The 8,484-nt window shown below is 49.9% G+C and overlaps 1 pseudogene; it reads right to left on the bottom strand.

Annotated features, from left to right (window-relative positions):
* Positions 1-8,151: 8,151 nt before the first annotated feature.
* Positions 8,152-8,269, bottom strand: LOC126425100 (5S ribosomal RNA; annotated as a pseudogene).
* Positions 8,270-8,484: the final 215 nt, after the last annotated feature.

The raw sequence follows: 8,484 nt of genomic DNA, 5'->3' as shown, positions 1-8,484 counted from the left end.
TGTTGAGAGCAGCCGTTCGCCTGGTTCAAATGGTTCTGAGCACTATGGGACTCAACTGCTGAGGTCATCAGTCCCCTAGAATTTAGAACTACTTAAACCTAACTAATCTAAGGACATCACACACATCCATGCCCGAGGCAGGATTCGAACCTGTGACCGTACCGGCCGCGCGGATCCAGACTGGGGCGCCTAGAACCGCTTGTCCACTACGGCCGGCAGTTCGCCTGGATGATGGTGGCGTATGCGCACACGACGATGGACATGGTGTAATAAGAAATGTGATTCGTCCGACCAGGCGTCACTTATCCATTGGTCTGCGGTGCTACATCGATGCTCCGTGCCCAGTGGATACGGTAATTGATTGTGTCATTGAGTCAACATGGGAACGCATAGGACGTCAGGTACAGTGGAGTCCCGAGTTCAGCAACGTGTGCTGAACGGTGCGCTCCGTAACACAAGTGCCTGCATTTGTACTCTGACATGAGATCTGCCCCAGACTGCAACCTATTGCGCTCTACAGACTGGGGAAACCTCCGACCTCGACGTTCTGTGATGAGGCGTGAACATCCAGCACCTTGTCTCCTACTCGTAGTTACACCCTCTTTCAGCTGCGAAATACTCGTGACAATAGTACGCGAAAAATTGATCAGCATCGCTGTTTCTGAGATTTTCCTTCGCAGAGTTCGGGTAATAACAACATGAAATTTTTAAAAGTCGCTTATGTCAGTGGATTTCCGCATCTGCAGCTCCAATCACCGTTATAATAATAACCCATTAGAGTCTGATCTGCTTATACAGGGTGAGTCGTGTAAGACGTAACACCGTCATTATTCCGTTGGCGATTGAACTTATCAACAAGCGATGTTCGGCGAATCATAGCCGACTATGGGGCACATACTTTAGAACATGCACAATAATCACAACGTTTATATTGACCGAGAAAATGAGGCAAGAACATGTTTTTTAAATGGGACGCTGTAATTTTTTTACCATCATTCGAACGCTCTGGAAAGACTCGTGTAGTGATGTAACGCATGTTGCTATTGTGATTCAAACTTCGCTTAAAAGACGCTGGGAAATATTGTACGATTGAAGGTCGAGGCGATCGGAAGCGGCTGCAGACTGTAAACACGCCTCGCGCGACCCGCAGGCCGAGTTGCCGCGCTCTATGCAGCATGCACGGCCTACGCTACGTAGGTAAATCCTCATCCGCCCTCTTTTAAGCAAAGTTTGAATCACAATAGCAACATGCGTTACATCCCTATACGTGTCTTTTCCAGAGCGTTCGAATGATGGTAAAAAAAGTATAGCGTCCCATTTAAAAAACATGTACTTGCCTCATTATCTCGGTCAATATAAACGTTGTTATTATTGTGCATGTACCAACGTATGTGCCCCATAGTCCGCTATGATTCGCCGAGAACCGCATGCCGATACATGCAATCGCCCCCGGAATAAAGGGGATGTTACGTCTTACGCGACTCACCCTGTATACACTGTCGTGTGAAAGTGACGAAAGTAACTTCCAGGTGACGAGTCACTGCGAAGTAACAAAGCTTGGTGAAACTTGGACCATGCAAAGAAGGAACTGTTATACTATGCTACAGCAGGTAACTGACAGAAATCTGCGATGAGACGAACAGAAATTACGCTTTTATTCAACGATAATTCTTCTACCGAAGTTATAGCGGTTCATGATAGTACCAAGGAATGGGACTCTTAAAAGCATATGTGATCACCATGGATGGCAATGCATGCTCTGCAACGTCCTGCAATGCTGGATTTAAGTTTTGTAATGATTTCCTATGGCAGGGCGTTCCGTTACTCAAATGGCTCTGAGCACTATGGGACTTAACATCTATGGTCATCAGTCCCCTAGAACTTAGAACTACTTAAACCTAACTAACCTAAGGACATCACACAACACCCAGTCATGTTTCGCTACGCCATCAGCGCAATTCACAACTGCTGGGACGTGCTGCAATAGGTCTAAGCAATCCACCCGATACTTTCTCATGGGATTTAAGTAACGGGAAGGCCAAACCATTCGCCGGACATCCTCTCGTTCAAAGAATTCCTCCACCTGCGCATTGCGAGACATGAAAATGAAATCAGAGCCAATGAACCTATGAAAAGACGCATATGGGGAAGCAGAACAGTGTCACAAGACTACTGACCGGTGAGTACAGCGATTTCAAAGCTCTGGAGGTCAGTACTAGCCTCATCTCACCAAAGCACAAGGCCCAACGAAACGATCTTGTTCAACAGTGCTGGACGTACCCGTATGGCGAGAGGTGGGATTATTGTCGAACATGACCGTTTTGTTGGTCCAGGTGTTTTGCTGTGTCAAGGTATAATGAGATCGAGTGTAGTCAGCCGCAAAATGAAATCAGGCTGGAACGCACCCCTGAATAGTCGCACTTCGGGAATGAGTGCAATGCCGCAGTAGCGTTTACCAGTGAGTGGATCATATTGAAAGATTTGGAGGCCTACGCCCATGCAACATTACGCCTCCACATACCATCATATCTGGACCACCAAAAAGATTATGTTCCACAATGTTCCCGGGTGCGTCACGTTTCTCCCCCCTCTACCTCTCACCATAGGGGTACGCCCAGCATTATCGAAAATGATTGCTTTCTCGGTTCAGGTAGTTTGGTGTGGGGATGCATAATGTTGTTTCAGCATACTGACCTCCAGACCTTTAAAGGCAGTACACTCACCAGTCAACAGTCTTGTGACACTGTACTCCTTCGCAATCTGCACCTTCTCAGCGGTGCATTCGGCGCTGACTTAATTTCCATGGAAGAGAATGCGCGACCACACCCGCCAAGGTAGCCGAGAGCGCTAATATGCTGGTTCCTGGACTCGGGTAGGCGCGCCGGCCTCGGATCGAATCTGCCTAGCGGATATGGTTTTTAGGCAGTTTTCCACATCCCGCTTGGTGAATACCGGGCTGATCCCCACGTTTCGCCGCATTTACACGACTCACAGACATCTGAAAACGTTCGCGCTATTTCATGACTTACACTAGACGCAGACAACTGGGGTACACTGCTTCCGTCCCAGGGGGTTCGGGGTGGCGTCAGGACGGGCATCCGGCCACCCTCTGCACTTAACACTGCCAAATCCGTCATAACATAGCCGACCTCGCGTTGGAGCGGGACAAAGGCCCGAGCAAGGACGAAAGAAAGAAAGCGCGACCACATCGAATAGCGCAGGTGGAGGAGCCCTTGGAACGAATTCACTGGCCTGCCGGTTGCTCCGACATAAATTTCATCGCGGAAGTGTAGTACGCAGTGTGGAGAACTGTTGCGGCACGTGCACATACACCAACAACCGTCCAACAGATTTCAACCGCGTTAGTACAGGACTGGAACGCCCTTCTACAAGAACAACTCACCAACCTAGCGGCCAGCATCGGAGCATGTTGCAGGGCATGCGTTGCTGTCCGTCATGATCACACACCCTATTAAGTACTATACTCCTCGGCGACCGAAGTATAATTGTTGTCATTTCTGTTCGTCTTACTGCGTATTTCTTTGACGTACCTTCTGTACTATGGTGTACTGTAGCAGTTGTTTCTATCAAATTTCATCTATCTCTGTTACCTGGCAGTGACACGCGATGCGACAGTTACTTTCGTCCTAAAGTTTTGGACACCAATGTACATTTCTCACATTCCTTACCGCGTCACGTGTTCCTGACGTCAGCAGCTGTCATTCAGTTACGCGGTGGGCAGTGGCCACAATGTTTTGGGTCTTCAGTGCACGACGTCTCGCAACGTTGTAAGCGCTGACTGAGACGCCGACTGTCCGCATCAGATCGGGAACGGCGCCGCAGTGCCGGGGCAGCAGACGATTGTGTTGTGTCCCTGTCCCCCTGTCCGCACCTGCGTGCAGCCTTCGGGAACCTTTGTGAGCGGGGCGGCGCTGGCCCAGTAATGACCAATTAAGCGTGCCCGTCCGCTTGCAGCACCGCGCCGCGCCGCGTCCCGTAATTGGCGATTAACGGGCGCCGCCGGAGCGCCGGCAAACAGCCGTCTTTGCGCGTAGACAACACCGCTGCCGACGGGCTGTCCGTGCAGCCTTGTCCACTCCTGCACAGTGTCACTCGCAGGCGCTTCTCGGCAGAACAAGCAGGCAAATTTTCTGCTGGCTGTCCAGTCTGGGGATATGGGCACTCTGATGCGGTCGCCAGGGAAGCTTGCTCTGGCCAAATGTTTCGTGTTCCGTCTCACTCCCCAGTAGTCAGCACGTATGGAATTTGCAGGGTCTAGTGTTGGTGGGAAGGTTTCACGCTCGGTCTCACATGCGAACAGTCACTACATACACTAATGGCCATCAAAATTGCTACGCCAACTAGAAATGCAGATGATAAACGGGTATTCATTCCATACATATATTATACTAGAACTGACATGTGGCATTGAGTCAAACATAGCTTGGATGGCGTGTACACGTACAGCTGCCCATGCAGCTTCAACACGATACCACAGTTCATCAAGAGTAGTGACTGGCGTATTGTGACGAGCCAGTTGCTCGGACGCCATTGACGAGACGTTTACAATTGTTGAGAGATCTGGAGAATGTGCTGGCCAGGGCAGCAGTCAAACATTTTCTGTATCCAGAAAGGCCCGTACAGGACTCGCAACACGCGTTCGTGCATTATCCTGCTGAAATGTAGGGTTTCGCTGGGATCGAATGAAGGGTAGAGCCACGGGTCGAAACACATCTGAAATGTAACGTCCACTGTTCAAAGTGCCGTCAATGTGAACAAGAGGTGACCGAGATGTGTAACCAATGGCACCCCATACCATCACGCCGGGTGATACACCAGTATGGCGATAACGAATACACGTATCCAATGTGCGTTCACCGCGATGTCACGAAACAGCGATGCGACCATCATGATGCTGTAATCAGAACCTGGATTCATCCAAAAAAATGACGTTTAGCCATTCGTGCACCCAGGTTCGTCGTCGAGTACACCATCGCAGACGCTCCTGTCTGTGATCTAGCGTTAAGGGTAACCGCAGCCATGGTCTCCGAACTGATAGTCAATGCTGCTGCAAACGTCGTCGAACTGTTCGTGCAGATGGTTGTTGTCTTGCAAACGTCCCCATCTGTTGACTCAGGGATCGAGACGTGGCTGCACGATCTGTTACAGCCCTGCGGATAAGGTGCCTGTCATCTCGACTGCTAGTGATACGAGGCCGTTGGGATCCAGCAGGGCGTTCCGTATTACCCTCCTGAACCCACCGATTCCATATTCTGCTAACAGTCATTGGATCTCGACCAACGCGAGCATCAATGTCGTGATACGATAAACCGCAATCGCGATAGGCTACAATCCGACCTTTATCAAAGTCGGACACGTGATGGTACGCATTTCTCCTCCTTACACGAGGTATCACAACAACGTTTCACCAGGCAACGCCGGTCAACTGCTGTTTGTGTATGAGAAATCGGTTGGAAAATTTCCTCATGTCAGCACGTAGTAGGTGTCGCCACCGGCGCCAACCTTGTGTGAATGCCCTGAAAAGCTAATCATTTGCGTATCACAGCATTTTCTTCCTGTCGGTTAAATTTCGCGTCTGTAGCACATCTTCGTGGTGTAGCAATTTTAATGGCCAGTAGTGTATATGATTTGCAGGGTCAGGTGTTTGTGGAAAACCTCAGAAAGTGGAAATGGTGGAAAATACACTGATAAGCCAAAACATTATCACCACTACCCACCGCGACGTTGGATGTCGCCTAGCGGCGTTACGGAAACGTGACGCGGTAACAAAATTATGTAAGCGGAACACTTACGGACGGAGAATCACCCTAGTGAAGATATGGGCTGCAAATCCATTGAGATAATTGAATTTGACAATGGGCGAATAATTGTTAGGCAGCGCCAGTGAACGAGTATCTCTGAAACGGCGAAGCTGGTCGAACTTTCACATGGTACGGTCGTGAGCATCTATGGAAAGACGTAGATGGACAGTGAAAGCATCACTAGGCGCTAAATGGTTGGACGTCCAAGGCTCTTCACAGAACGTGGAACTCGAAGGAGTGTCTGCTCTGTAAGGTAGAACATATGGTGATCTGTATATCTCTGCCGGAAGAGCACAACGCTAATGGATGCGCAAGTGTTTCAAAGCACACCGTTCATCGGACGTTGTTGAACATGGAACTTCGCAGCAGACCACCCCTTCGCATTCACATGTTGACCCAACGACATCTTCAGTTGCAGTGGGCACGGGGTCATTGGGATTCGACCGCCGATCAATGGAAACGTGTCGGCTCTTCGGGTGAATCACATTTTTGCTACATTAGCTTCATGGTCGTCTCGCTGAACGCCGTCATCGAGGCACACGGCCGTTCGAAACGTACAGTGCGCCACGGACACAGGCTGGTGGGAGCAGAATTATGCTGTGGGAGACATTCCCCTGCACTTGCAGGGGAATGGGGGAGAGAATGTCACGGACATGCTTCAGATTTTGGGATGGACGCTATCAAAACATAGGCGTTCTTCGTTGCGGCGGAATGTTCTCACGAAATTTCGATCACCAACTTTCTCCTCCGAAAGCGAAAATATTTTGTTGACTCCGACCTACATAGGGAGAAACGGTCATCATAATAAAATAAGCGGAGTCAGAGCTCGCACGGAAAGATATAGGTGTTCGTTTATCCGCGCGCTGTTTGGGAGTGGAATAATAGAGAAGTATTGTGAAGGTGGTTGGATGAATCCTCTGCCACCCACTTAATTGCGATTTACAGAGTACCCATGTAGATGTAGATGCAGATATCGCACAACTCCTTCTTGGTGTTGCAGCTGCTTTTCCGTCGGTGGAAAATGCCATTGCGCCGTCTCTGTCGTAAACTGAAAATTTTCTTCTCGCCGTAATGCTGAAGGCAACAGCGTGCATCCATTTCAGTGTGGCAGCAGCAATTCATTCTCGAAGAACCCGCAACGCCAGCTTGGAAAAACGGAGGCCGCCGGCTTGCGGAGGCGCGGTCGCTGTGACCGAGGGCAGGGCAGGCGCCGGCGATGCAGCCTGCAGCGCCCTAATCTGCTGCAAGTGAGTTATCTGCGGCCTGCGAGATTTACGGCCCGCTGCTGCGGTATCACGGCGCTTAACCCGCGGCGCAGCGGCAATTACAGCGCCGCGCAACGCGTACTGTCTGCGCGTCTCTCTGACTGTGCTGCGCCTGCAGCACGCGAGGCTGCGTGCCGTATTCCCTTTCTCGTTGACACGTCTCGCGACACAAACGGTTTTCAAAGATGCAGCAATACCGTGGCGCTTCATAGTTTAGTGAAAAAATAGTTAATCACTGGCGTAGGCTTCCTGAATGATTAAGAGAGGAAATGCTGCGCCCTTCTGCTACGTTTCGACGGGTATTTTACGTGCCACATTCGGGAAAGAGCTTTTCGTCTGTTGACAACAGAAGATTAGCACTGAAAAAAAAAAAAAAAAAGAAATACAAGTGATCCTCGTTTCCCAAATGGGTGGTCAGACAGACGCACATATACTGCTACAATAAAAATTGTAACAGCATGAAGGAGAACAAATAACGAAAATTTATTTTGTGTAATTAATACGTGGGAAGAAATATTCCCAAATTTTAGGTGATTTCAGGGATATCTTCTCTCTCTTTGGTCTAACGCTACGCAAGGGTGTAGTGGCACCACATGGTAAACTCCCTGACGATCTGCCTCCACGAAGCTTGCCTGCTACAAGCCCATCTCGGTCAGGCTCTTAATATGGTCTATCCAGAATAACGATGCACGTCTTCGTCCCTCTGTGGTTGTTCTTTGAGAGGCTACAGGATAAGAAATTTTGGTATCTCTGAGAGCTAGAATGTCTCAAACCCGACAGGACGTCGAGTCGAATTGAGTTTGGATGACAAATACGGGTAAGTAACTCCATGCTGCTTCAAAAAACTAAATTAAAACTCCTCCCGAACAGGCCATGAAGGCCCAATGGTACCGACCGGCCGACGTGTCATCCTGAGCCGACAGGCGTCACTGGATGCGGATATGGATGGGCATGTGGTCAGCACACCGCTCTCCCGGCCGTATGTCAGTTTCCGAGACCGGAGCCGCTACTTCTTAATCAGGTAGCTCCTCAGTTTGCCTCACAAGGGTTGAGTCCACCCCGCTTGCCAACAGCGCTCGGCAAACCGGATGGTCACCAATCTAAGTGCTAGCCCAGCCCGACAGCGCTTAACTTCAGTGATCTGACGGGAACCGGTGTGACCACTGCGGCAAGACCGTTGGCTCCATGCTGCTTCAGCTCTATGCCAAAGGATGTAGTGTCGTAGTGCCTGGGTACCTGGCGAATCGTGGCTTGCCAATCTCTCGATAACCCGTGACCAGATGTTACCGCTGATTTAGAGATCTGAAGAATGTGTTGACCAGGGCGACAGTAGACCCCCCCCCCCCCACCAGATTTGAAGAAGGTCAGGATAGGACGGAAATATGTAGTCTTGTCTT

Source organism: Schistocerca serialis, chromosome 1 (genome assembly GCF_023864345.2).
Source record: "Schistocerca serialis cubense isolate TAMUIC-IGC-003099 chromosome 1, iqSchSeri2.2, whole genome shotgun sequence".
NCBI lineage: Eukaryota > Metazoa > Arthropoda > Insecta > Orthoptera > Acrididae > Schistocerca > Schistocerca serialis.
Note: the sequence above shows the minus strand (reverse complement) of the source record. Positions and strands in the feature narration are given on the sequence as shown.